A 20240-nucleotide genomic window follows, 5' to 3' on the forward strand; every position below is an offset into this window, starting at 1 on the left:
TTCCAACAGCCATCTGTCCTGCCCCATCAGCCTACCCACCAGGATCTGCAGCTGTCTGCCTCCCAGGGAGCTGGCAGCTTCCAGATCCACCTCGCTGCCTCAGCACCTGGCATACAGTAAGTGCTCAGGAAAGCCACTGACGTGGGCTGGACCAGTGCTGTGTGATTCCAGAGGCCGAAGCAGGTGGCTCAACATGAGCCAGGGGACCTAAGAGACCAGCGAGGACTCTGGCGCCATCCCCGGGGCGTGAGCACGACAGCGGGGGCCCTCGCTGTGTGCCAGGCGCCGTGCTGCCGTGCTGAGGCCATCTGCAAGCGGGTTGTCTCCTTCAGCTCACAACTCACCACCAGTGCTGTTATCATCCTCAAAGCAGAGATGAGGACTCTGAGCACAGAGAGAACAAGGAACTAGCCCAAGGTCACACAGCCAGGAAGTAGAGGAGCTGGGATGTGAACCCAGGTCTGTTTGACTTCAAAACACGTGCCCTTCACCCTTAAGGAGCCGTGTTCCCTGGAGCTCGCAGCTCCAGGAGGCTTGGGGGCTGCAGCAAGGGGGCCGTCTGCCGGGCGTTCCTCACCAACTTCCTCCATCACCATCCATCTGCAGCCTTGCTTGGCTGCTAAACTGTTCCTCCCGTGAGTCAATCCCCATATTCTTTGGCTGGGAGGTTAGGCATTATTTTCCTTCTGTAACGTTCCCACCACCTCCTCCAGGAAGCCCTCCCTGAACACCCTACTCCCTCTACCCTGATCACCAGGCACCCTTCGTAAGCACAGATCTCAACCCAGATCCACATCACAGCATCCCTCTGGGTTCCACCCTACTTCTGCGCACTCACCTTGGGGGACGGAGCACTCACTTTCCGCAGCACCTGCTGGGTGCCAGCTCTGTGCCGGGCGCCGCAGGCAGTAGCAGGACAGCCACGGCCTCCAGCCGGAAAAAAAGCGCTGGACATTCTAGGTCAGCTGGGCCCCTGCATGTGGTTCAGCCCTTGGCAAAGTGCCCCTGGATATGTGGGGACACCGGAGCTATTCCCAATGCGCTAAGCGGGAAACGCAGGTCACCGAGGGAACGCGGAAGAACAGGACGCTGCTTCTGTCTTGCAACGGTGCGTGTTGGGGGAGAGCACACAAACCTAACCCCGCCCCCAAAACTAAGCAAAACAACGTGCGCCCTTGCCCGGCTCCGGAACAACTGGACGCAAAATGAGGCCCCGTCGTCGGTAGCCGGTGAGATCCCACGGGCCGTATTTTCTTGGGACTGCTGTCCACTTGCTGAGTTTCCCACAGTGAACGTACACTGTTCGTCATCGGGGGGAAGGTCTGCCAATCGACTCTTCCCCTTGCTGGCTGACTCCACGTCCCGGTTTGTGCCCCACTTTCCTGGGCAGCAGAGAGCAAGTGACAGGTCTCCTCTTGAGTGGGCCCTGCGACCTGATCGCTTCTCCAGACCCCCACCCACACCCTGCCCTCAGTGGCCCCAGGAGCCAAGGTCACATCCTGCCCATGCTGTTCCCTGTAGGGTCTGGCCCCCATCGTGGTGGCAAGGTCCCCAGGGCAGGTCCATGGATGCCACACGGGGCTGGGCACACAGCAGGCGCATAACAACAGCTCGCAGAGAGCGGCCACCTCCACCTCCCCTCCCCTGCTTCCCACCCGGGCAAGTGTCTTCCCCTCTCCAGGCCAATTAGGGCTGATACCAGCACTTGTAGATGTCTGTTACCCCCCAGTCCAGGATCCCTAAACACTAGGATCAGAGATGATGCCAGTGGCTCTACTGCAAATCCAAACCCAACTTTGTTCCTCCCAGTTTAAGACCTGCCATGGCCCCTCAGTGTCCTGAGACAACTGCCCTCCAGCTTTGTATCCAAGGTCTTGTACCTTCTGGCCCCTGTTCCCGCCTGCAGGTTCCCTCCCTTGACAAAACAGGTCAGCCTACAGCCCATTTGCCCACTGGGCTGCCTCATGCCCCTGGGCCTTTGCACATGCTGGTAGTCCCTGTCTGCAACAGGCAGACCTGCCCCCATTCATCCCTCAAACCCCTGCCCAGGCGCCAGCCCTGCGAAGAGGACTTCCTGATCCCTCAGCCTCCCCCAGGCCCGTTCTCCGCCCTCCCTTTCCCAAGCCTGCTCCTCATACGCACATTGATTATTGCACTCAATGCAATTAGGGGCTGACGCATCTGTCTCCTACCAAACCGGACACGACAGGGACTGGGCCTTTTGTCTTTGTTTTAAGTCCCCAGTGCCCAGATACCGCCTGCAGACAAACAGGCACTCAGGAGCGTCTAGCTGACAGGTGGGAGAGTCAGTAAACAACATCTGCACCGCCCTTTACAGTTTACAAGGCCTTTTCCCGTCCTCTGTCCCACGGGGCTCCTCCACCGGGGCAGGAAGGAGCACATGCCCCCGGATCCCATCCCTGACCACAGGTGCTGCCACCGCAGGGCCTCGGGCCCCTTCCCTCTGCCCGGGCAGGAGCTGAGGTTTGCCGGGAGCCTGGGGCAGGCTCCCCAGGAGGAGCCTGGACCCCCTTTCAGCAGGAAGCCAACTGTTTCCCCAGTCAAGGGCTCCCTCCCACCCTGGGGAGAGCCGGGCAGGCACCCAGGTGGCAGCCGGGCCGGGAACAGGCTCGGCCCCGGCCGCCATCCTGCCCAGAGCTGTGGGATGCGGTGGCTGGAGCTGCAGCCCCACCAGCGAGTCTTGGTAACAGTTGCTATGTAAGCCGCTCGGAGGGGAATTTACTGTCAGCGTTAATAATAGATGAAGGTTTCAGAATTTTTGATGCCTTACGTTCTAAGCCGTTTGATTTATAATGTCTCTGGAAAGGGAGGGATGAGGGTGGGGGCGAGGGGGAGGCCCAGAGGCGTGAGCTGGGAGCTGATCCCCGGCCACCTGGGCCAGATGGGGAAACCAAGGCCGAGTGGTGGAGCCACGTGGCTCTAGGACGCCAGGCCCCTGGGGACTGTAGGTGCCCACGCTGCCCTGTCCGGGTTGAGGGGGGAGCGCCCCTCCCGCCCCGACCCATGTTGTTTTGATGGATTCCTGTTTCTCCCTTCAGTGTGAGCAGGCATCTCTCAAGTAGTCTCCGGAAGCGGCCCTGATGGGCGCCCATGATGGGGGCTGTGTGGGGCCAATTACAGGCTCGAGGGAGCCAAAACGCAAGTCCTTGCTTCCCTTCTGCTGCGAGTGGCCGTTGCTGTTGAGTCCGGGAAAGATCCTCCATGGAGAGCAGGCCGCGCCCAGGCAGGAAGCGGGGCGGCGGGCTGACCCCCGCCCCATGCACGCGGGGCCCTCCCTGCGCTCCTAGTCCTGCGACAGCGATCAGGCCAAGTTTCCTGGGGCCCTGCATGCAGCACCGGCCTGTGTGGCCCCACAAGCACCCATGGGGTCGGCAGGACAGTGACGGCCCCGCCACCGACACGCTCCAGGGCCACAGGTTCTCAAGGGCTGTGGGCTCACTGCTGTAAGGGTGACAGCAGTTACGACAGCGCTCTCATCACGTGCGCACACCACCCCCATCAACAGGCGAGGAGACTGAGGCCTGGGAGGGCAGCCCCTCCTCCGAGAGAGGCCTCCACAACCGCCCCCACCGGCCCCTCCCTCCTGCTTCTTTAGCAGGTTTTTGTCCCTCTCCATCACCACCCTGCCCTGAGCACACAGTAGGCGCTCAGTGGGTGTGGAGCTGCGTGGACAGAGGAACGAGGCAGTGAATCCTCCCTGTAGGTGTGCTCCGAGCCCCTCCCCACCAGCCTTCGGGCAGGGGTCAGCGGGGGGTGGTCGGCATGGGTGTAGTCGTGGGCTCCCCCTCCCCGCCCTCCCCCCCCACCCCCTGCTTGAGCAGCTCGCACCACCACCGCCGTACTCAGGCGCCTGGGAACCCCTATGCCAGGCCCTGAGCTGGACACTTAAGGGACCGGGACACGCAGACCCACCAACAGGCCCTGGAATGCCCACGCGTGCCCCAGACGGAGGGCGGCCTGGCAGGGACGGGGGCGTGGAGGGCTGCTGCCCTGGGGCCTGCGGAGCCCCGGCCTGTGCTGCCAGGCCCCGGGCATCCAGGAGGCCTCTGGGCGGGGCCGGCCCCCTGCAGGCTGGAGGAGGAGCACTGCCCTGCCAGACCCCACCCCTGAACCCCTAATGCTCCTCCAGGTCCCCACTCGTGCACACGAACTTATCTGTTCATTCAGTCGCCAGGCACTCCCTAAGGCCCTCCTCTGAGCCAGGCCCTGTGGGGACATACTGGGGACACTGCAGAATTGGACCTGGTCCCTGCCTGGGGGGCACCCCAAGACACACACTAATTAGTATCTTTATGAGAGCATGGGGAGCAGGCCTCCTGGGCGCCAGGTGCCACAGCAGCTCAGTTAACCCAAGGGTGCAGGGCCCAAGGGGCAGAGGGCTGTGCCCAGGCCAGGAGGGCTGAGTAGGGGACCGGGGCCGGGGGTGGCACCCCTGGTGGGGACCCTGGCTGATGGCAACAGAGGGAGTAGCCTGCAGGGGGCTTTGAAGGGTCAGGGGCCCCGGGTGTGCTCAAGGTCCTCATTCCCCAGAGCCAGGGCTCCCTGAGGAGGCTGTGCCCAGCCCGTAGGTGGGAAGGACGTCGCTCCCTTGAGGGTCTGAAGGTCTCGGGCAGAAAGAGACCCAGCGTGGAGAGCTCTGCCCGGCACCTGCAGCCTCCGTTCTCCCAGAGCCTCCCTATCCGGCTGCTGCCCTTCAGCTGGACTGCTGGGCCCTCCGCCGGGAGGTCGGTGTGGGTCCAGCAGGCTGGGCCTCGGCGAACAGGAAACGCCGACTCGCCCCCAGGCGGCTCCAGTGCCAGCTGCCCAGGCCTGCAGTTCTTCCTTCTGCTCCAGCCCCGCCCCACCTGAGGGTGTCACCTGTGGTGGTCCAGGAGCAGCGCTGCCAGGGCCCTCGAGCCACTGAATTGGTCACTTATTACTCGTTTGCTCAACATTGCTTTGTGTCACAGCAGGTGCCGGGCCCTGGGGGGAGGGCTCACAGTCCAGTGCTGGGGTGCTGCCAGGCCGTGGGGGAGACCATGCAGGCACAGGCCTGCCAAACCAGGAGGGCAGCACCGAAACAGGAAAGCCCAGGCTGTGTGAGCCCAGAGGAGGCCTCTAACCAGCCCAAAGCTGGTTAACCAGGAGGTGGGTCATACGTATCAGCTGCATGATGGGTCATATTGTGGGGTGTGGCTGTGGCTACTCCCTCACCCCTCCTTGGCCTCCTCCCTGTCCCACTCAAAAGCTTCTGTTCATCAAGTCACCCCAGGCAGGCGAGCCTTCTCCACTCCAAATGACCAGCCCTCTCAGAGGCTCAGTTTTCCTGATCTATAAAACGGACTCAATGAATCACCCGACCCGTGTCAACTGGATCTGTATTTACACGGCAGGTGCGACCCCTCCCCATTCATCTTCTTCCCACTCTTCTGAGACAGGCCCAATTTCACTGACCATCTTCCAATCCCAAGCAAGGCCTGTATAAGCCCAGGACTCTGTCTGGGAGCACCAGGAACAAAGCATTAGTGGATGAGGGCTGCTGGGTCATCCATGACTTTAAAAACAAACTTTACAGAAGACCAACTAATCAGTAATGACGTGCGTGATTTCTGTTACTTCATTAATGCTACTAACTTGAGTGGGCCTGAGAGCCAGGAGGGAAAATGAAGGCAGGGGTTGGGGGCATGCCATATGATGCCTTTGCACAAAACAGGAAGACATCCCAGGTGTCAGGCCGAACGGGATTTCTGCCAGGAACCCTTGTGCAGTGTACAACCTGCACAGCTGTATACTTTGTCCCTAGATTCAGCTGAATGTCAGCATGGAAGCCTTTCCTCAAGCAGATCTACTCTGCCTTTCAGACCACTCAGCCCAGGTGTGAAAAACTCCTGAAATCAAACGCAAAGTGTGTGCACAAGCAGTTTTCTGCAGAGAGTGCAGAGCCCTTCTCCAGTTCCCACAGGGCAGAGTCTCTGCAGTCTAGACCTGAATCTGGGCCCAGGGTCTGGGATGCAGAATGCTAGAGGGGTCTTACTAGAGCCTGGGGACGCAAAAACACATGGCATTCTGTTTCTCAAAAACTGGACTTAAAATTCTGAATATCAAAACCAAACAGGCTTGAAAAAAAGCAGACTCCTGGGTTGCATCCCTTAAGACCCGTGGCTTGATGGCAGCCTGAGCCCAGGAATCTGCTGTGGTGCAAACCCTGGGGTGGTTTATCACACCCGCCAAAGCTCCCGAGGCTCTGATTTAATACCTTGCTATTGTTGGCTTTACTGTGCGTTTTTTCTTTCAATGTTGGTGGGGAACAGTGTATATCCCCCAAAGCCCATCGAAGCCCCCAAAGGTGTACCCCGGTGTAGCTGTGTAACTGGGCGTGCTGCGGGGGCAGGGGGTGTGGAGTTTTGTCACCCCCACTCTGTCAAGCCAGGGAAGAGCACAGCGAGTGAGCCACTAGGCCTCCCGGGGTCTCTGTCCCCGACGCCTGCTGAGCGGCCCTCGCCAGCCCACTTCTGTGTCATGCCTGCACTACCCATCTGGCCAACACAGTGGGCCATTCACCACCGGCACACACCAGACCAGGCTCCTCTGGCCTGGGGTCCAGGCCAGACGCTCACCCCACGGCCTGGCCTTGGACACAAGCTCTTCTGTGTCTGGGAGTGAAGGGGCATCTGTCTCCCTTTCTCCCAAGTCCCAGAGTCCAGCACTCAGCCTGCCAAGGCGTCCTTGGGGGCCACCTGATGAATCGGTTCATTCAACAATATAAACTGAGCACCTACTGTGTGCCAGGCCACAGGAGGACCCTGCCCCATGGCGCTCAGTCCGCTGTGGGAGGAGGCACAAACAGCGTACCACTGCATAGGAGACAAGCCCTAAGAGAGCGCTCTGTGTGGAAAGTTTCTTGAGAAGCGGTGAGGAATTGTCCTAGGAAAGGCAGTGTCCAGGAACGGACGTGCAAAAGCCCTGCGGTAGGAAGGGGGTAGCCGGCTGGAGGGGAGGGGTCAGCGGGGTAGGGGTGACCTAGTGCGGGGACCAGGACTAGGGGGCGCTGGCCCAGTCGGGCTTCTCACTTTCAGACCCCCGAAGACCAGAAGAAACTACCAGAGCCGCTGCCGGCCAAGGAGGCCTTTGTTCGGGGCGCCATCCACCGCCCCCACCACGCCCCTCAGCGGCCTTTCCGGAAGCCCCGCCCCTTCAAGTCGCGCACGCGCCCGGCTGATCGCGGCCGCGCGCGCGCAGAGGGTCCTCACACCCCGCCCACTTCCTGGCCCAGATCGCCCCGCCCCCGCAGCTCGCCGGCCAATCAGGAGCGGCTGTCGGGAGGGGGCGTGGCCCGCTCGAACACAAAAGGCCGGAAACCCACGCAGTCTCCGGCGCCGTAACCATGACTACCCGCGCCCTCGCGCCGCCCCGTGCGCAGCCGGGGACGCGCCCGCGGGCGGGAGAGCTGGGGCCGGGGAGCCCGCTCGCCCCCGCTCCCTCGAGTAAGAAATGGGGTCAGATCTTGCCCAGGGCTGACTTCGCTCATTAATTCAACATTTATTGAGCGCCTGCTGTGTTCAGCGGCTAGGATCCACCACGGAACAGGACAGATTCAAAACAAAATCCTGCCCACGGGTGGCTTACCCTGGGAGGCAGGGAGGGTGCGCAAAAACCTAAGTGAATTTCACAGGGCGGTAGAAGCTAAGAGAAAGGAGGACTGGGAAGGTCAGGGTGTGGAGTTTTAAACCGGCGTCATCAGGAGATGACACTTGGACGATTAATGTGCAGAGAGCAGTCAGCTGTGTGGCTGTGCTGCGGCGCTGAGGCCGCGACAAGAGCCAGGTAGCCAGGCTCTCTGTCTTTGCACCAGCTGTTCCCTCTGCCTGGCAAGCCCTTCCCATCTCTGTCGGACATACTTCTGCCTTAGCCTTAAAGGCCCAGTCAGATGTCACCTCCTCCAGGAAGCCCTGTTACCTGGCTGGGTGAAGCGCCACTCCCTGGAGCTACCCTGTCACACACCCTCCTGCAGCCTTCCCCTGGGGCAAGGGGCAGCTGCCAAGTGGCAGAGAGGGCAGCAGGAGAGCACCTGTCAATCACAAGGGGAAGGGAAGACACAACCTGAACTAGAGGGCCGATGGTTAGTGTGCACTTGGGAGCCCCCGTGTGGGAGGGCCGGTCCTGCCTTACCTGCCACGCACAGCAGCCGGGCACAGGCAGAGCGGGTGGCGTAGGGAGGAACAGAAGCCCTCCAAAAATGGCCAGCTAAAACGACAGAGATGTACCCCTGCCCCCACCTGAGGACAAACCCTCCCAAGACCAGGAAGAAGGGAAGCCAGCACCGGTAGCGCAGCCTGGATACACTTCACTTCTGCACACTGGCCTGCCTCTTTAAATGCCCACGTGGGTGAGTGTTAGATGGACACTTTGGACAGGCAGCCTTTAGGAAGCATGGGCCCCTGGGTCAGCTCTGGCCCTAACAGGTCATCTGAGCCTCAGCCACATCTGTAAAAGGGTTGGTAGTAATGCCCCTCTCAGGTTGCTGTGAAGACTACACTGATGGAGGCTTGGTGTCAACAAAACTGTCCTTGCCTTGGAGCCACAGCTGGGCTGCATCTCTCAGCCTCCCTGCGACCGGGTGTGGTCACATGACTGAGTTCTAGCCAATGTCACGTGAGTGTGGTGAGGCACCCCTCCGGGCATGGGGGCCAAGCCGCGGTCACAGGGGAAGGAGAGCCGTATCACTGAGTGGAGAAGCTGCCCACTGGCCAGAACCTCTTGCTGCCTCATGTGTTGACTAAACTTGTGGAAATGTCAGGGTTTGTCTGTTACTGCAACCGGCTTTCCCTAACTAGCTCAGGGGCCCACCTACCATCCACTCATTTACTCTTCAGTAGACACTCATGAGGTCCTCTGGGATCCACCTGCCCCGTGCTGGGTGCTGGGGTTTCCTTTGGGAGCTTGTGGGTCAACAAAGGCCGCCCTCAGTCAAGGCTCAGGGCAAGGGCTGGGGCAGGAAGGGGTCTGAAGGACAGGAGAGAGAAGGGGAGGCCACTGGGTTTACTAACGGTCCTTCAGCCCAAGGGGGCATGGTCCACTTCCTGGAACCCAGAGAGGGAAAGATGGGGCCACAGTGGGCTCTGTTCATCACCTCCCCTCTCTGACCCTCGGTTTTCTCATCTTTAAAATGGAGGCGACGCTAGCAGCCCCCTCCCACAGGGCCTCTCTGAGTCCCAGAGGAGAAAACGCTGCCTGTGGTACTCCCAGATGCCCTCTCGTCCCTGACGGTACCTGGGAGGGGGCAGCTGGACATCGGCTCAGGAGGTGAGCAGGGCTGACAGGGGCTCCGGGGCCAGGGTGGGGAGGGAGAACCACTGCTGTTAGGGCTCCTGCCACGTGGGCCAAACATGAAGCATCGTCTCTGGTAGGAGAGTGACTGGGCAGCAGCGGAAGTGCTGGCTCTCCAGGGAGGCGGGCAAGGCCATCCCTAGAGGCAGCGTAGGGAGCTGGTGAAGAGCGGGAACTCTGCTGCCGGGCAGACGCTGGCTGCCGGGCAGACGCTGGCCGCCGTTCAGCCTCCTTCTGGACAGGGAGATGGGCAGCGGAGGCTTTGGGGGAGGTCTGGGAGGTCCCCGGGGGCTGACGTATCAAGCACGTCCCTGATGCTTCACGCCTGCCTGGCTGCTGTCTCCTGAGGCGAGGAGCAGGAAAAGAGGCACCAGATCTGGGAGGCGCGCCTGCCGCCAGGAGGCCAGGTGGTGGGGTTGCTGGCCAGGGAGGTCTGACCGGGAGCTGGAGCCCCAGTGACTTGCAGTGGGACCACATCACTCCCTCACTCACACACCTGCCTTGGCTCCCTTGCGCTCTGCTGCCAGCATTCAGGGCTGTCCATGACCCCAGCCCACCTCTGCTCACGCCAGCACTTCAGACCATTTGCATTCGCTGTTTCTTCTGCCAGGCATGCCAGACTCACCTCCCACCCTGTGACATCTTTTCTATCATCTTTTAAGAACCACTTGGAATTCTAAACCTGGCTGAGTGAGCTGGCCAAGCAACCTCCCCTCTGATCCGTGGCTCACTCACTGAGAACACGTGGAAGCTATTTCTTACCTCACAGGGTTGTTGGTGCAAATGAAACAAAATATGTGAAAAGCACCTAACGGCACGTGGCACTAAGTAGTTATTTTAAAAGTAACCCCCCTAAAAAATACCAACCAATCTTCTTGCAGCAGCACCTCCTCCAGGAAGCCTTCCCTGACCACATCCCCTGGTTTGGCTTAAGCACCTTCTTATTGGTCCCTCACTCCCTGGGCTACCCCTGGCATGACACCACATGGGATAGCAATGACTTGTCTGTGTATCTTCCCCAGCCCTACTCGAGTGTGACTTTCCTGGTGGATGCCAAGCCACACAGTCAGTGTCAGATAAAGAAATTGAAAGAAGGGGTGGATGGCCTCATCTATCTTGCCCATGGGAGGTGAGAGGACAAGCATCTCAAATGTCCCTGGACCCCAAGATTCTCAGCGTCTGTACTCAGGACCGGTCTGCCAGGCAGTCCTGTCAGCTGCCCTACAGCTGTGCCTGGAGCAGCTCTGACCTCAGCCCAGGCCCCCACCCTCCTCCCTGGGCTGCCATGGATGGAAGCTTCCAGGGATGGGACAGGCCCACTCCACTCCCTCATCCTCTGCCAAGCTGCCGGTCAGCCAGTGGCCAAGTGCCAGGAGGCCATCCTGAGCTCAGGGCTGGCTGGAGAGGGGGAGATAAAACATCCCAAGTGGCCCCAGGGGCTTCTTGAGGCAATGGGGGGGCAGTCCTTGAGCTGTTTCCATTTCTTCTAGAAACCTCAGGGGTAAATGCCCCCAACAAGGCCACACTGACACCAATCCAGCAGGGCCCTGCTCTAGGCCAGAAGGCTGTCGGCTCGAGGCCCCGCTGGCCGTCTCCCCCAGCCCAAAGCCTGGGCAGGCAGCTATGGATGTCTTTGATTAATAAGAAATGGGGCGATGAATTAATCATTATGTAATAAATGCAGCTTGTTTGGCAGCCGTATCTTTCAAAACCACGGCTCCTGTGTGTGTGTGAGGAATGGCGAGGGGTCCATCACTAACATGCGTGACCCTGAGGGCGGCCTCAGGGCTTGCCCAGGAGCCCATGCTCGGGGAGGTGGTGACAGCCACATGCATCTCAAGGGGGTGGCAGGAGCACCTGAGCAGGTCCACGGAGGGTCAGAGCAGGCGAGCAGGCAGCGGTGGGTGGGTGGGTTGGAGTCCGGCAGAGAGCGGAGCTCCAGGCTCAGCCCAGGGTCCCCGCCCTCCTGCCCAGCGCAGGGACGGGCGGGGCCCCCGGTCCTGGGTCTGCCGCCTGCCTTGCTCTGAAAGGAGAGGCAGGAACAGATGTTTCCTTGAATCAGGAAAATAAAGACGGCTCCCAGATGGGCTGCGTCGTTGTGGAAGTGCGTCCGCTCCCTCCCTCCCTTTGTGACAAGGTCTTTCTTTCTGGGGAGCAGCTGAGTGTCAGAGGGTGGCGGGTGGGGGCAGTGGCACCGGCAGGACACCTGGAGGCTCAGTCATCGCCAGCATCCCCGGAGGACGACTTGGCAGTGCGAAGGCCTCACCCGCTGCTCTCTACCGTGCGGGGTGACAGGTACAGGTGGAGGGCATCCTGCCCGGGACAGGGAGTTGAGAGCGGCTGAGCCCAGGAGGAAGGCCTCGCAGGCCAGGCCACCCAAGCCCCCCGCCTGCCTGCCCGGGCCCACGCAGGCGCCTCGGGGCTCCAGGCCGCTCCCCTTCCTGCAGCTGTGCTGGCCCCAGCTTTCACCCACGCGGACCTGGGCACCGCCCTGCTTCACGCTGGACGAGGCTCCCATTACTCAGAATAAAGCAGAGCCCGCGCCGTCCGACTGCCCTCACCGAGCTCCAGGGCTGAGCTCTCCTGGGCTTGGCACAGAGGGGCTGACCCCACAGTCCTCCAGGAACCTAGAGTCTGCAGGTCTCAAACTGACTCCCGTTCAGGTGCCCCTCTGTGATCCTCACTCCCCAGGGCTCCCCCATGCCTGAGCAGTCCGCCCCCATCACAGACAGCCGCTCCCCCCTAGTTCCCACCAGTCCCCACCGCAGGACGAGGGCGTCCCTAAAGGCACAGCCCAGGTCCGCATCATCTCCAGATGCTCAGGGTCGACACAAGGTAGGTGAGTGTGTGCACGCACCCATACTAACGCACCCCACGCCAAAAGTCAAAAGCCCCACATTAAACTGAAGGCCAGGACTCTCTGGAAGCCTGGGGGAGGGGCTCTGACCTGTTACCTCTATTGCTTTTTCCTCTTTATTTACAACCATCATTTCCTTTCTTTTAAAAGTAAAAAAACCATTCTGAATGAAAACCACGCTGCAGCCACCCCGGGGCCATTGCCTGCTCTGGCCTTACAGTGCAGTGCCCTGGGTTTACCAGCGGCTCGGCCACCTCCCAGAGCAGCCGACGGAGGCTGGAAACAGGCAGATGGGCGGGCATTTTAACCCAGGGACACCCCCGGGCCTCCCCCAGCCAAGCTGGGTGTCAGGGAGAAAAAGGGACCGGCCTTGCAGCGCACAGGGGACCCAGAGTCGGCTTGTGTCCAAGTGCCACTGTCCACTCGGTCACTCAGGCAGGTGCGCTGTCTCTCAGATACCACGTGACCAGAACTGTGCAGGGAACAAGGGCAACTGGTCCCACCATCCCTCCCCAGTCCCATCTCCCCTCCCCGCCCCAAGCCCGCTAGCTCTCCCACTGCCCAGCCGGGCACTGCAGAGTGGACGGGGCCCTGGTCGGTGTCAGCAGACCTGAGGGCCACCCTGGGGACTCAGATTCAGGCTGGCTGAGGACAGGGACAGTGTGCCAGGCATTTTTGTGTGTCTCTGCCCAAGTGCCCGAACAAACAAGCCCCAGGCTGCTCCTGAGTCCAGGGGCTGAGGAGCTGAGGCCTGGCACCCGGCGCTGGACGTGGGGCGGGAGGCTGCATCCAACCTGGGCTCAGGCGGCAGCCCCGAGGGAAGGCACAGTGTGACCCGTGCCCACATGCCCTGGCACTTCTGGTTCCATAGACCAGTCTGATGGTGCCTGGGCCCCAGCAGTGATAAGCCGGGGCAGGGCGGTGCAGCTGGGCTCCTGGACGCTGCTCGGGGCCTCCTTGCCCCTCTGGAACTGTGGGGTCCCTATGCCTCGGGCCTGGCATGCAGAAGGACACAAGGAATGCCTGGGGCGCCGGACTGAATGCAGACTCCTTCCTAATCTCAAGGACCACCATGTGTCAAGGGCTCTGCCTACACGAGCCTGCTGAGAACTGGGGCTGGAATGAAGGTACTCGAAGCAGCAGAGAAGCTGTCCGTGTGCCCACCCTGCAGAGATAGGCACTTCCGTAGGCAGTGACCGCACTGCCGGCACCCTAGGCTGGGCAGCGGACGGGGGCGGTGCTGGGGGCCCTTGGGGCTGCGAAGCAGTGTGTGTGGAAGGGTCCCCTGGAGTGAAACCCAGCCAGATGGCAGGAGGGAGAGCAAGGGTCATCCCCGCCCGGGTGACTCCGGGGGGCTCCGGCATGGGGCTGCAGCACGAGCTTCCCACACTTCAATTTTGTCTTTTGTTTTAAACAATAAATACACGTCATTTTTTTTTTAAGTATATGATTTAGGGAAAAATTTCTAGTGAATCAGTGCCAGGGGCTTGGGTGGGGGGTGCGGGGCTGGCAAGTCCTTGCAGAGAGGTGACTTCAGACTCTGGGGAGCAGGAGCAGGTGCACTCCTCTTCTCAGCCAGGTCTGCCCCTCAGAGGAGCCTGCCAGCCTCCCCAGGCCTTCGCAGCAAGAACTCATTCATTCATTCATTCCACAAATATTTACTGAACGTCTGCTATGAGGCCTGGGGCCTCTGCGGTGTGCCTGGAGCTGGCCTGAAGCTAGGCTGGGGCGCACAGGCACTGCCTGCCCCGGCCATGTGCCCAGTGTCCCTGCCCCGTGCCCCTGTCTGGCGTGGCCTGTGGCCGCAGGAGCCCCCCGCCTACCCCAAGCAGGCAGGCGCCCAGAACGGGAACTATGGTCTCTGGGAGAGACCCTGACATGAGCTGGTTACTGCCTTTTCAGCAATCATAATTCCTTTTTATTAGAAAATTAAAGGCTGGGACCAGCTTGCCAAAAGCCAAAAGAGCTGAAATGTGCTTTTCTAAGATACGCAGTGTCTGATGAAACGGGTTTGCCTGTCTGCCTTCTTTCCCGTCATCTCCCCGTGGCCAGCCCCCCTCTTGCCACGCCCCTCCACAGCAACGAGCCGTGACCAAGGTGGCCGGCCCAGCACCCCAGACAGGACAGAGAGCGCGCCTCCGCTCCCGGGCACAGGCAGGCACCAGGGGCTCTGTGCGGAGCCCTGCTCCCCAGGTTTAATAATGCCTTTCTAGAATGATCTCAGGGAGGCTGTTGCTTTCCCGAGAGGCAAAGGCACCCGAGGCCTCTGAGCAGCTGAGGGTGTCGGGGGGACGCAGGAACAATAAGGGACTGGGCTCCCGAGAAACAAGCTTGTCCATCTGGAGACCCGGGAGTGTGGCTCCAGGCGGAAGCCAGGGCAGGGGAGAGGACGGTCCCTCACTGCCACACAGAAAGCGACCATTCAGAGCCGCTCAGGGAGTTCTCTCTTGTTGAAGAGTCCCCGATTCCTCCCTGTCTGCCGCGGACCTCGGAAACAAGGGCCCCGTCTAGTTAATGGATGAAGGAGGGGCCCGGGAGGGAGGGGCCCCTACACAGGAAGGTGGCCGCGCCCGCCCCGCCAGTCATTAGAGCTGGTAACTAAGGTAACTCCAGAGTCGGATTTTCTTCCACTAATCTCCCTCTCTCTCTCCTTTTCTCTTTCTTTTTTCCCTGCTGGTCAGAGGCTACCTTCCTGGTTTACAGGGGACCTCAGAGGGCGGTGGAGGAAGACAGGAGTGACGTGCGTGTGCGCGCGCGCGCGTGCGCGCGCAGGCGTGTGGGCTGAATGCTAAAATGGTGACCAGGCTCTTAATGTGGGTGGGGGAGGGGTGGGTGTCGGCTCAGGTACGTCTGCCCCCGCCCCCCCACCCCCGGCACGTCCCTGCCCCTCCCCGTCCCTCTCTCCCTGTTCAAGGGCAAATCCATCCCCTCACTCCCTCCCCGTGTAACAAAAGGCAGATGGAGTTCCCTTCCACCTGCTCTGATTGAAGCCTCCGCTGTGGCACGTTTAGCAGGGCCGCTTTGTTCTGGGGAAAACCAAGATGGGGGTTCATCCCAGGGCCTGCAGGGGTGGGCGACCGCATGGGGTCAGAAACAAACACAAAAAACAGCCCCTCCCACAGCCTGTGCTGCCCGGACCTCTCTACCTGGGACACGTGGTCCAGGGAGGCCCAGCCAGAAGGGCTCTGACCTGCAGAGGCCGTTTGAATCCCAGCCTTGTGGCCACGTGGCCTGGGGCAAGTTCTTTCACTCCCTGCCTGGCTCTCCTGCCTTACACGATGACCTGTAGGAAACCCCTGGCCCAGTATCAGGTCTGTGCCCCATCTGGCCATCTCAAGAGCTGAGGGTGAAGGAGCCACTTTCCCATGGGGGAGCGGTGTGGGAAGAAACAGGAGCGACAGTGACTCTAGTCCTCCAGGGGCCCTGGGAGTGTTCAGGGGACGAGGGCAGGTTGCTGAGCCCCAGGACCCAGGGTTTCTCTGGATCGAGGGGGAGCTGGGACCCGTGGCCAGCATCCTCCCCAGGAGGCCATGGGAGCAGCCTAGGGCAGGCAGGGGCCCTGGCCCAGACGCCGAAGGCCTGCGTTCTGTGTCTGCACAGTCCCTCACAGTGTGGAGGTCCTGGAGGGTCTCCCAAGGCTCCAGGCGGACACACTGAGTCCCAGCCTGCAGCACAGGGCCCGGACCCGCAGGAGAGCAGTCCCCACGCCGTCTGGGCATGGGTGCCAGATCCTTGGCCGCCCCCTGGGAAGGGGTTTCAGCTCAGCCCATGACTCCCCTGGGGGCTGCATCAGGAGGCTCCCCTCCCCCTCCATGGCGGGGGAGTCGCGTCTGCTCAGCCAGCTCTGTGTAGCTGAGGGAGGGGCTGCCCTCTGTCTGGGCCCGAGGTGAGGAGGTCAGCTCAACAGCCGACTGGCTGGCAGGCTGGCGCCTGGGGCCCACCCCAGGCAGCCTCCCACTGAAGGGAGGAAGGAGACCAGCTCAGGGCAGGTGGTGGCTTAAGGCCTCAAAATCCCCGAGGAGTGGAGCAGGGGAGGTGCTGTGGGGGGCGGCTGGAGGTCGGGGGGGGGGCAGGTGAAGGCCAGCCTGGGGCTGAGACAGGGCAGCACCCCCAGCTCTGCAAACAGAGGGGCCAAAGCCCCTGGATTCTCTGCACCCCCGGCTCCCAGCCTGCCCTCCTCCCCAAGCACACAGGAAGGTGCATTTCCACTGGCACCTCCTTCTTGAAACTTCCTGTCCAGCCATCACTGTCCCCTCCCCCTTGGAGGGCAGCCACAGCCCCCCCCCCAAAGGCAGGCTCTGAGGTTCTAGAGCCAGGGGTCAGGGGAGCCTTGCTGAGCAAGGCTGTCATCCGAATGACTTTTACAGGGGGCACTTTATGGGTGTGAGTGGACACAGTGGCCTCCTGGCCTCCCCTACTCCCTCACTCCACGGGCCCCGGCCTCCCGTGTTGCACCTGCCCACCCGGGTGGCGAGAACTCCCTGCATGGCATTTCTGGTGCTGGGAAAACAGCCCCCAAATAACACTGACCATCCCACTGCATGCAGGGCACTGGGCTGCTGTGTTCATGGAGAGGGGCACTGGAGCCGCAGCCTCACCCTGGGAACGCCCACCACACTGGCCACACACCCCACTTCCCAGATGGGGAAGACTGAGGCCACGAGGGCCCGCAGGCACCCGGGCTGGGCCGACCACGGCTGTTCCCCCAGTCTGCCCGAGTCTGAATAAATTCAGCCTCTGAACCTCAGAGCTCCCCAAAAAGGAGCCCTGTCTGGAGCCCATGGCTTCCTGCCCCCCCTTTCCTTCTGGCCCCTGGGGTCCTCTGTTCCCCTCAGCAAACAGGCCCAGGAGGCCCTGCCGGGCAGCAGGGACCACCCAGGTGGAGAGAGAGAGTGTGTGTGTGTGTTTGTGTGTGTGTGTGTCCGTGTGTCTGCCCAGCCTGACCACAGCTGGGAAAACAGGCTCCTGAGCTGCACACCGCGCCCCCCCAGCCCCAGCCCACCCCACCCGGCCAGCGCCTCACCCAGCCTTGAACCAGGAAGTGGGCCCCTGGCCGTCGTCGCGTGCTGCCTGAGTCACAGCTGCCAGCGTTCCTGAGACCCCACAGAGTGGGGCATCCCACTCACCCTGCTCCCTGGCTCAGAAGCCCCCGCACAGGTGGCCCCAATTCCACACCTGCTCCGGGCCAGCTCCCCTCCACCCTCAACCCTCCCCCAGACTGTCGGTGTGAAGGGCTCAGCCCCTTCACTGAAGTTTCCCACAACCGGCAGCCCTCCGCCCCTTGCCCACCACCAGCATTCAGGGGGTGTGGGGAGCCATCTGCCCCCTGGGGCTGAAGCCAGGCCTGCCTCCCTCCTTCTGGGGGTGGGGGCCCCCTGCCCACTCCCACCCCGGCCAGGCACAGGGTCTCGGTGCCGGCCTCACACTCCCAAGGCCAGATCACTGAGGCTGAAATTTCAATTAAGAAAGAGAAATAATTACTCCAGGGCTCCAGGCCAGCTCAAGTGGTGGCAGTCCTCAAAATCCGCTTCCCTGGCCTGGGGGGAGGTGGCCCCGGACCCCTGAAGTCAGCCCAGCCGGAGCAGGGGCCCAGCCTTCCCCTATATTCAGCCTTGGACCCCCAAACCTTCTGCTGAAACTCGGTCAACCTCAGGGCAGCTCCAAGGTAGGGGGTCCCTGAGAAAGAGTGGGGCTCCTGCAGAGGGGCTGGGGAGTTGGGGGCTCCTGCAGAGATGCTGGGGAGTAGGCCTCAGACGACTCCCAGGAAGCGGAATGAAATCCAATGTGATGGTTCAGCCGCTGCCTGTTCCTGCACTGAGCCTGGAAGCTGCAGGGGCCCCACTGGAGGGGGCTGGGGACCCCAAGAGCAGGACGGGAAGGCTCTGGCCTCCCTCAGGGAGGCGTGGGCCTGGGCAGGAGCCCCCTCTCTGGGCCTCAGGCCCATCCCACAAAACAAGGGTCACAGGTGGGAGATGCTCCTGGGCCCGTCCTCAGAGGCTGTCATACAGGCGGCCTCAGCCTCGCTGCCCTCGCCTCCAGAAAGCTCCGTCTCCAGAAGTGCCCCATCCCCCATCCAGAGATGTCCCTTCTCTGAGAATGGCCCGTTTCCCTCCAGAAATCCTGGGTTTAATCCAGAGTGTTCCATCTTATGTCCAGAAATATCCCCTTCTCGTCTTCAAATATAATCCACCTCCAGAAATGTCCATGCTCTCTATAAAGGCCCCACCTTAGCTCCCCAAACGCACCATTTCTAGAAACATCACACCCATCTCCAGAGATGTTCCATTTCGGCTCCAAAAATACCTTGAATCCAGAAGTGCCCTATTTTATGTCCAGAAATACTCCAGCATCGTCTTCACAAACACTCTACTTCCAGAAGCACTGCCGTCTATCTCTAGAAACAGTCCATCTTCAGAAATGCTCATCTCCAACCATGTCTGGAACCCAGAAAGGCTGCCTCCTTACTGCAGAACATGCCATCTACTCTCTCCCAAAATGCCCCCACGTCATCTTCAGAAATGCCCCTTCTCCAGAAGAGCTTTGTGTCTCGTCTCCAGAAACATCCTCCTTCTGTCTCCAGAAACGCCACATTTCATTTCTAAAAGCACGCCACCTCTGGGAACGTTTCGGCTCGTGTCTGGAAATGCCCGGGGCACATCCACAAAGTCTCCCTATCGGGCCCAGACGCTGCAGAAACTCAGGAACCCACTTCCTGCCGGACCTCCCAGGGAGAGGCTGGGCCAGGACCAGGCAGCCTTGCTCTCCGACTTCCTCCCCTGTCCCTATGGCCCCCTGGGACCTCTCAGCCACCTGCAGGGCCTGCTCTGTCCCAGGAGCAAGGATAAAATAAGAGCGGAGCTGGCAGGTGTCACAGTCCCTGGAAGGGGCAGCATGGATGGCCAGCGTTTGGGGCAACTCTGAGCTGCCGGGGGCAGCGGCAGTGAGAGGCCTGGGTGGGAAGGGCTGGACCAGGAAAGGTGGGCAGGTCCTTGGCACAACACCCACTCCCTCCACACACACATACACACACACAGCCACACCGCAAACATGTCCACCAGCCCAGTGCTCACACCTCAGTCAACACCTGCACAGGGCACAGCAGCACCCACCCACCTCCCACCTCCCAGAGCCACGCACGCACATGCAGTGCACAGGACACACACTGTCACCCTCACCCATGCTCCCGGGCCCAGAGAGGCCAGGTGCTGGGGACACCAAGGGGCAAAAGCCCTCTGTCAGGCCCTCCAACCAATCGGGCTGTAACTGCTGTGCATCGCCTGGAGAAATCACAGCCAGGCCCTGGGCTCAGAAGGGACCACAAAAGAGAGGAAGGCGCACGTTCGAGATCTGAGACGGGGTGCATACCTCCTGAGACGGGGTGCTCCCTTCCTGCAGAGCAGCCCTGGCTGCTTCCGGGCCACTTCTCAATGACAGAAAGTTTCTCTTTGGGTGGAATTGAAACTTTGTTAAGTCACCTCTGTTCACACCGCCCAACAAGACTCTCCGGAGCCACAGAGCCAGTGTCCCGAGACTTCACACCGAGATCCCGTACTCCCTGTCCCTGGACAGGTGTGAGAGGTGAGGGGACAGCTGTTCTGTGGGAAGGGGCCTGGAGGGAGCTGAGCCAGGGTGGGCTGCACCAGCACAGTCACGTGGACACACACAGGCACACACACGTGCCCCGTGCAGGTCCACGTGCAGACACACAGGCGGGCGTGCAACGCAGCCCCAGGCCCTGGACCCACAGAGGGCGGCTGACAGTACCAGGTCAGACATTCCCAGAGCCCCTGGGTGGGTGGGAGGGACCCGGGGCTCTGATCCATGGTCCTGGGGCCCAGCGGCACCGGTTAGCTGTGGCGCGTTCCCACAGGGGATAATTACCATTTATTAAGCCTCTCGATTTAGAATCAGCCTCAATTAACTGGAACCTCCCAAGCCCCCTTTTCTGATCCTTTGGGGCCAAGGGCAGACTCGAACAGACCTTGGTCACACCCTTCAACCTCCCTCCGCGTGGGCCTCTTTGTCTGCCACGCCCACTGGCCAGCCCTGGCCTAGA

The 20240-nt window shown here is 61.1% G+C and overlaps 1 protein-coding gene and 1 long non-coding RNA gene across 6 annotated transcripts in view; one reads left to right on the plus strand and one right to left on the minus strand.

Annotated features, from left to right (window-relative positions):
- RAI1 (retinoic acid induced 1) overlaps positions 1 to 20240 on the minus strand; it is a 102378-nt gene that overhangs the window by 40669 nt on the left and 41469 nt on the right. The gene's annotated exons all lie outside the window — the stretch shown is intronic.
- On the plus strand, positions 7365 to 11031 carry LOC140686296 (uncharacterized). Its single transcript, XR_012060015.1, has 4 exons — positions 7365 to 8652; positions 9173 to 9303; positions 10350 to 10456; positions 10818 to 11031. It is a non-coding gene; the product is annotated as an uncharacterized lncRNA (long non-coding RNA).

Source organism: Vicugna pacos, chromosome 16 (assembly GCF_048564905.1).
Source record: "Vicugna pacos chromosome 16, VicPac4, whole genome shotgun sequence".
NCBI classification, from domain to species: domain Eukaryota; kingdom Metazoa; phylum Chordata; class Mammalia; order Artiodactyla; family Camelidae; genus Vicugna; species Vicugna pacos.